This window comes from Cyanistes caeruleus, chromosome 8, assembly GCF_971803275.1.
Source record: "Cyanistes caeruleus chromosome 8, bCyaCae1.hap1.1, whole genome shotgun sequence".
NCBI lineage: Eukaryota > Metazoa > Chordata > Aves > Passeriformes > Paridae > Cyanistes > Cyanistes caeruleus.
In genome coordinates, this window is record NC_141708.1 from 19,147,976 (window position 1) to 19,156,023 (window position 8,048).

The following is an 8,048-nucleotide window of genomic DNA, read 5'->3' on the forward strand; positions in this document are numbered from 1 at the left end:
AAGTTTGTGTCTTCCATGAAAATTAACATGCTGGACAGCAGATGGGACAAACACATGCTAGAGGCCAGATCCTTATGCTGGTTACACCAACATCATCTGCAATCTTGAGGGAACAAGGGCAAACAGAACTAAAGCAATTTACATGAGCAGTAGGTCTGCCTTCCTGCTGGCTAACAGTAACAGTTTGGATTTTTGGGCAGGGGAAGTGAGAAAGAGAAAAATACATTTATACAAAATTTCAGCCCACTCCAAAGCTGTCCTAGGAGGACCATGATACAAATGCTTAAAGAAACCTAAAGAACACACCACCACACCACTTTGCCAAGCAACAGGTTTCACAACTGCCTTTGGAGAGCCAAACAGCCCCCCGGGATACACCCTCTCTTCTCCCAGTCCCTCACTTACACCTCCTCAAAATACCTACTTGTGGTGAATAATGACAGTGTACTCTCACAGAAGATTCTGGCAGCATCCTGCAAAAGAGCAAAGCCCATGGTGTTCAGAAGAATGATGTGTAACACTTTGCAAAGCACTACCTCCTTGCAAAGTCTTGACCTCTTTGAATGTAAGACCCAGGTCCTAAACCAATTTTCTTCCCCTGACCCAACTGTCCCCTTGATTCTCAGCCTCATTGATTTGAGGACTCATTCTTTCCTACCATTCCTCTTTCCTAGCCTCTGTCTGGTCACTCTCTAGGCCAGGAGGACCATGCAACGTTGTGGTTCTACCCCAGTCTTCCTGTTCTGATAAAGTTTTCACATATCCTTCTCTTTAGGATACAAAGTTCCTTCCACTAGAGTTACACATAACCAGTATTTATTCCATTGTGCTTTTCAAAGGGAACTGGCACTTAACTTCCTGAGGATGCTGTGAAAATTCCAGCTGTACCCTAGGAGCAGTAGGGATTGTGAGTCTGTATAGTCAGACCTAGGAGACACCCATGGATTTCTGACAACAATAAATTCAGAACAAGCACCTCTGCTTTTGGATCCTTCAGCAAGTACAGCACAGAGATTTCTGTGCTCCTAGGTCAAATGGGTCCCCTTCATGGAAAGGCTCTCTGGACACATCTGGCATGTTATCAGATTAATTTCCACTGAGCTTGATCCAATGTTCATCAAAGTCAATAGTGACATTTCCTGGGTCATGCCAGAGGTCCAGTAATACTCCATACCTTCCCATATGTAATCATTTAATTACCTCCCACTAATTACTTCTGCAGGGAGCTTTAAGATTTTCAGTTCTGAAACACCTTTTTCTGATGGTCTCTGGATCAAGCCTTTGCCCAGGAGAAGGTGACTGACCTGACTCATGATATAGGAAGGACTCTGCAGGCCCCTCTTTGACCCATAAGAGGCTCAACAGCAAACAAGGGGAAAATATATTTATCATTACTTCTCTTGATCAGGATCTGTTTTCCTGCAGGACTCTGAATCAGAAAAGTCAAGTCACATCTCTGTGTATACACATGCATGTCTGTACATATGTGCAAAGACAACCAACCCCAAAGGTCAAACAGGACTGCCACTCCAAAATACAATAAAGCTCTCAGCTTAACTTCAAGGAATAGGAAAAAGCAAATGATCAGAGAGAGCAAGAAAGCAAGAAAGACAGAGATAAAGAGAAAAAACCAAGGGGAAGATGATTTTCTATCAACAAAACAGCAGGGACGAATTCTAGTTCATCTCATCGGAAACATCTCCTTCGTGTGCAAACACTGCCTGGAGCCAACACTAATCTCCCAGATTAAAGCCTTTTAATAGCAATTAGTCCTCTGTGCACTAACCCACTGGACACTCCACTGCATATTTGGGAAGGGGGGAGGCTAGAGGGAATATCACCAACAATTTAACTCATAAATGCCCTGATGTGTCTAAATCCTTATCTTACACACACATTTGTGCACAGGCCAGGACACCGTGGCAGTGAAACCTGTTTGGATTGCAGCAGAGAATGGGACCATGACAGCTAGATGTGGGTGTTGCATGTGTAAATACTTGGGTGAGTTGGATCAAGTCCAGATCCAGGAGGTGGAATTTCAGAATAGCATTATGGCAAGCCAGAAGCATTAGCTATCCACAGTCAGAAGCACTGACTTAACACCAGCTCCAAGAGCTATCCCAGCTGGCAATGAGAGACAACCACAGGCAACACGATGTCCTTAGAGCTACCTTCATGCTACCAGCCTGCTGAACAGCCTTGGAACTGCTCCTCTCTGAGACACCTTCCAGCATCCCGGGAGAAAAGGAAGAGAAGAGACTTGTTAAAATTGTTTTTGATTGGTTCATCTCCATATCCCATCAAAGGTCTTCTGTGATCTCTCTGTGAGTGTTTACAGGAAACACGAGCTGCTGCCCCATCTGGGTCTGGCAGAGGGAGCAGTTCCCACCTCCTGCACAGATTGCTATACCAAGAAAGGCAGATCCTACAGAAAAGAACATCAGATTGCATACGAGCCCCTATTAACAAAGTGAGCAGCTTGGCTGAAATGGCTGAGAGGGGGAAGAGGAAAGTAGAGGACACTGGTGCGAAACAATAGTCTCTTCACAGAGACTCTAAACTTCCCAAATGGCAAGCCAAGCAGAATTTCTTGGAAGGAGCCACATCAGCTGCCCTTCGAGCTATTAGACCACACAAACAGGACAGAGGAAAACCTTCCATGAGGTGACTGTAGAGAGAGGAGGAAAAACTATTTTGAGTGGTTATTATCCCTTCCTCTTCTCTTCCCAGCAGTTGGAGCTGCCGGAACCCCTGCACAACCCTGTGGTACCCCCCACCCTGTAACACACACACACACACACACACACACACACACACACACACACCATCCATAGGGGTAGTGCAATTACTATTCAGGCTGGGGGCTGAAGATAGTCTCCTGGCCCTTCTTCTAATGTAAGGTTATTGTAATTGATATGAAGGTAATTGATAATGTGTTACGGTGAATAATGTCTTCAATTTTCTGCTAAATCCCATTTTTGTAGCCATCTGGGCTCCTCCAACTGCCCCCCTGGGACGCAGAGTAATAGATAGTAATTATTCTCAAGTCATTTACTTTTTCAAAGTGTTTAGTGCTTATCTGTTTTACAATTAAAATGGAAACGACCCTGATTCACTTCCTTTCTTTTTTATTTAAATAGCATTCACACACACACACACACACACACACACACACACACACACTCTCCTACACGCCCTGGAGCCTGGAGGGCGTGTGCCTGTGTGTGCGAGTGTGTGTGTGCCTGCATATTATTGTCACAGAGAAACACACACGACAGAGGTATGTAGTTCATCGTGCACCTTCACTCTGAGGCGCTGTGAAAGCACAATCACACAACACTAAGAAATACAAACTGTATTCTTTTCCACCACCCCCCTTGTCCCCATGGTGACGCGCAGAGTGAATGCCTCAAAACACCCCACAGAAACACCCCCAGGGAGTGATGCATCCAGCACACAACGATGCACACCTCAACACACCCAGAAACTACACACTACACACTTACCTGACCTTATCTGGGAACAAGGTATTTCCACAGGATCAGCCAGTGAACAAGAAATCAGCTGTAAGTACATCAAAGTGCTAGCATTTTACACCAATATTGGTAATCTGTATGAAGATAAACCTGCAAGTTTTAACAGCACAGACACTGTTACACCTAGAAGAATACAGCTAATCGTATAAATGCAGAGACCCATATTAATAGACAGTAGATTCCAGAATATACATATAAATAAGGTAATGCAAGCTATTAAGGGCACCACCAATGAAAACTCTACTTTGCGCAGCTGCTAAACCCATTTCAGTATATGATCCAAACCTCCCCAGTGTTGGCCTTTTTGAGTTCTGCCTCAGCTTGTGCTACACCAGGTGAGACATAAATGAACAAATCCGCAATGTTCACGGGGATCCACTGTGCTAGATTTAAGGATTTCTGCAACAGTTGTAGCCTAAGCCTTGGTAACCGATGCACAGGAACATCTGCAGCTACAAACTACCTCAGTGAGAGTCTAACAAGGAGGGCTAATAGGAAAATGGTCCAGAAGCTTTCCTGAGGCCAATCTTTGGGTGAGAAAATCCAACTCATCTGAAGCATGCAGAAATAAACCCAGGGGAAATGCTGCTGTTTGTGTGATGGTTTGAGAAGGAACCTGAACCAGTGACTGTGTCAGACCCAGGCAAGTGTGTGGCCCGTAGGGCTTCAGAATGAGATTCTTCAACTAATCTCTGCCAGCCTCTCCCATCACCATCTCTGTCCCCAGCCTACAGGCCACTCTCACTGCAGCAAAAATTACCTCCCTGCTATCTTAAAATTTCTGCCTTTGCCCCAGAGTCCTAAAAGGACATGTTCAGGCAGGCACAGACTGGCACTGAAGCTGAAGCTGAGGGAGTAAAGATGGTGAGGATCTTGGGACAACTCTCCACAGAGTTTTACAGGCTCCAGGTTGCAAGCACTCATCCAGAACTCAAATATCAAGCCCTTTAAAGGTGATTTGCCATGTCTAGTCATGATTCAGAACAAATGAGTGGCTGGCCTCTGAAAGAGCCTAGACTTCTATATCTCAATACAGACTTAAAATTTAAGCAACTATTTGGGGAAAACCATTATGGTACCAAATTTGGATTATAAACCAGATCTTCCCAGACCAGTCACAACACCATAACCTTGGAAGACAGATCCTCCTGGGAGACAGGACAGGAGGAACCAGGTGCTCCATCCCATTCTTTTGCTCCCCAGAACAGTTTCTAACAGACACTGATACTTTCCTACAGCAAAATGGAGGACAGACACTGCCCCCCAGGATGGTATCTCACATATTGTTCCCTTTCCAAAAACCAGGATACCAAGCCACACCCAATTTCAGAAGATGGATGAGTCAACCATGTGTAATTAATTTCATTCTGTATATATATATATATATTTTTCCCCATCTGAACAATCAGATGACAGCTTTCACAACCAGTCCTGCCATGGTGGTGACCATATCACCACCATCCCAGCAGAAATACAGTCAAGGCTTTCTTCCATTCTCCCAGTACATCACTGGAGTCCTTTGCAGTCAAGGTGAAGGTGGCCCAGGGCTTTGAGCAGAGAGATCCTGTTGTTCTTTTGTTCAAGTTTATAAATGTTTGGGGCTGTGTAGGGTTTTTTTTTTTCCCCCTCTTCCATCTCTTTCTGTTTCCTTTTTAATTCTTTTTAATGACTTTCCCGATGCAATCGGCAGAGGACCACGCAGAGACTGCTTCCCCCTGCTGAGAGGGAAACAAGAGTGAGGGAAAAGGGCACCAAGGGAACTGTTCACATCCTCTATTCATCTCTGCCAGCCTCTTTTCCCTGGTGACTAGCCCCACACAGCCCAGCTGTGTGGAGTTAGCACAGAACAAAGCAGAACCTGAACGAGGAAAATCTCACCCAGCACCACAGCATCTGGCTGTATCAGCCATGTGAAAGAAATCCGCGGCATCCAACCCATGAGTGTGGCCCATGTGGTCCTACCACAAGGGCAGCAGTGCGGACTGAGGAGAGGAAAAATGCATTGTGGTTTCCATGAGTCCAGCAGAAGTCCCCCAGACAGGGAAAGTGGCTGGAGCCCACTGCTCAGCTATCAGGGAACATGCATGAAAGCTGCAGCTTGGGAAACCTGCTCCTGGAAAACCAGTGAGCACAAAAGAAGCAAGCTTAAGGCTCCTACAGTACTCACAAACTCTCTAGTCCAGGCACTCCCAAGCAATACCATCCTTTGTTCCAGCAGCTCCCCAGCTCCAGCCTGGGAATGAGCTCGGTAGAAGCCAGATGGTACTTCCTCCATCTGCTCCCTGGCACTTGGCTGCATACACATCAGGGAGCAGGGTGACTAGCTGGGCAGGCAGGACTGCAAGGTGGAAGCACTTTGCAAGGAAGCAAACTTTGCTCCAGCTGGTTGCTTTTGGTGAGGACCTACCCCCTGTCCCACAGGCTCCCTCTCAGGCAGCTGCAGGGAGCACCTCACCTTGGCAAACAGCCTCTGGGCTCACGGCATGTGGGACAGCTCTGGAAAAGCAGCTACTGCCATAGCAGGCTCTCTGGATTGCCAGGCTGCTGCTAACGAGCCATGCACATTCCAGGGTTGCAGGGAGAGAGGGAGAGCTCTGAGCTGCCAGTGGCCTGGGCTGGAACACCAGGAGGTGGTGGCTGGTGACAGCATCATGTGTTTACTGGCTCTCTGCAAGGGACACCTGCCTCAAAGTGTCCCTCCTCTAGGAGGTGCAGGTTTAATCCTTAGTTTTGCCAGCACCAAAGAGGAGCTATGATCTCTGTTGCACAGTATAACTGTTGTTTGATAATCAATTACATCCCAGACAGGAAATTTCAAAGCATTTTGTATCCAATAGCTTGCTGCATTGCTTTCTCTTGGGGGAATACATAGCATATGCTATATGTTTTCATTGATTCTGGAGGTTTCCCATGGGGAAAAAGGAAAAACCTCAAAGTACAAATTCCTTTGAAGTTCCCACTGCCCTGCCAGCTTTCAGGAAGAAGAAAAGAATAGAGAGAAATGTATAAATGTAGGCTGGGAAAAGCGATACAATGACCCTAGTACATTCTTGTTGAGACAGACACATCCAGCCCTTCCCTGTGTGAGGTATGTTCTGCAGCACCTCCAGCCAAGACCCCAGCAGCTGCATGGTGATCTCTGCTGGTGCTTCTCTGCTCCATGACTTAGCAAAGGCTTTTACTACATCACCTCCCTCCATTCCAGGGATACTTGTTTCTTTCTGTTTCTTTCTGCAGGTAGGCACAGAAAATTAGTTTACCAGTTTCTTGGTATCATTTATTTGTACACTGAGAAACTGAGCATTTTTTCACCCATAGTCCTCTCTACTTTCACATAAACCAGTTCCTTAACCTTTCCTCACAGGCTGTGGTTTCCAGCTCTGTGGCAGCCTTCAGCACGACACAAGATTCCACTGCAGCAGCCAGAGAGCTGCTGGGACCTCTCGTGTCTCAGCAGTGACCCTGGCATTGATAAAAAGCAAACCCAAACATTTTCTTACTGCAAGGGTTCAACATTACTAACTCCCACTCGGTCTGAGATCTGCCCTCCCCTCTAGGCATTGCTCTAGTTCTGCCATTCCTTAGTCACACTCAGCCTTTGCATCTATTGAGCACTCATTACTCACCTAAATTTAGTTTATTTCTCCAGCATACCAACTTAAATGTTTTGAGTAGCAACCTTGATCTCCAAAGAACTAGCAACCTTCTTCCAGTTTGCATCCTCTCTGGCAGTTTTTCATTTTATTGTCACTGTCTCTAAAATGTTGATCAGAAGCAGTTTCAGGCCAATTCTCTGCAAAAAACTCCTTGCTTTTCAAGCAATAACTGTATCATAGTTTAGAGCCATGTTGTGTCCATGCAGCAGTACCCAGCACAAGTGGGAACATCTCCTGTACTGGGACCTGACAAACCACACCCCAAATGCAAAGGAGGCGTTATAAGGGGAGCAGGAAGCAGGCAGTGGAAATCAGCTCTGGAAAATCAGAATATAAGTTCAGTCAAGAATGACTGATAGCTGGAAACTGGTCTTAAACTCAAGCTGGGGTAAAAATCTAGGGAAATCCCAGGGCTATGCTTCCAGATGAAACACTTGTTGATAGTCATTCTCTTTCTGACCTAATGGACTGGAAGAGAGGAACAGAGAATCTGAAACCCTCAGCAGATTGCTTCCAGGTCCTGCTTTTCTCTTGCAATACACAGTATGTGTGGATGCCAAGCAGCAGCAGGGGAGAATCAGAGTGGTTAGATGATGTGCTTTCCTTCTGCTCTGCCATCCTACAGCAACTCATCCTGGTGAAGAAAACCAAGAAAGAAACGATCTGAGGTTGATAAAGGAAGATAAAACAGAAATGGGATATAGCAAAGACTATATTTCTTGAAATATTCTAGAATAAAAGTGTGCTTAACACTTGAAAAAGACATTGGCTTTATCAGAAGCTCTCTTTACAATATCTTAATTAATAAAACACATTTTTGATTTTTAGAAGTATTGGAAATTTCAGAGGAATCCTC

General features: G+C 45.5%; 1 long non-coding RNA gene across 1 annotated transcript; it reads right to left on the reverse strand.

Annotated features, from left to right (window-relative positions):
• Positions 1–5,185: 5,185 nt before the first annotated feature.
• Positions 5,186–7,253, reverse strand: LOC111931111 (uncharacterized). The gene is made up of 2 exons (XR_002865453.2): positions 7,163–7,253; positions 5,186–5,254 (listed from the first exon to the last, which is right to left on the reverse strand). It is a non-coding gene; the product is annotated as an uncharacterized LOC111931111 (long non-coding RNA).
• Positions 7,254–8,048: the final 795 nt, after the last annotated feature.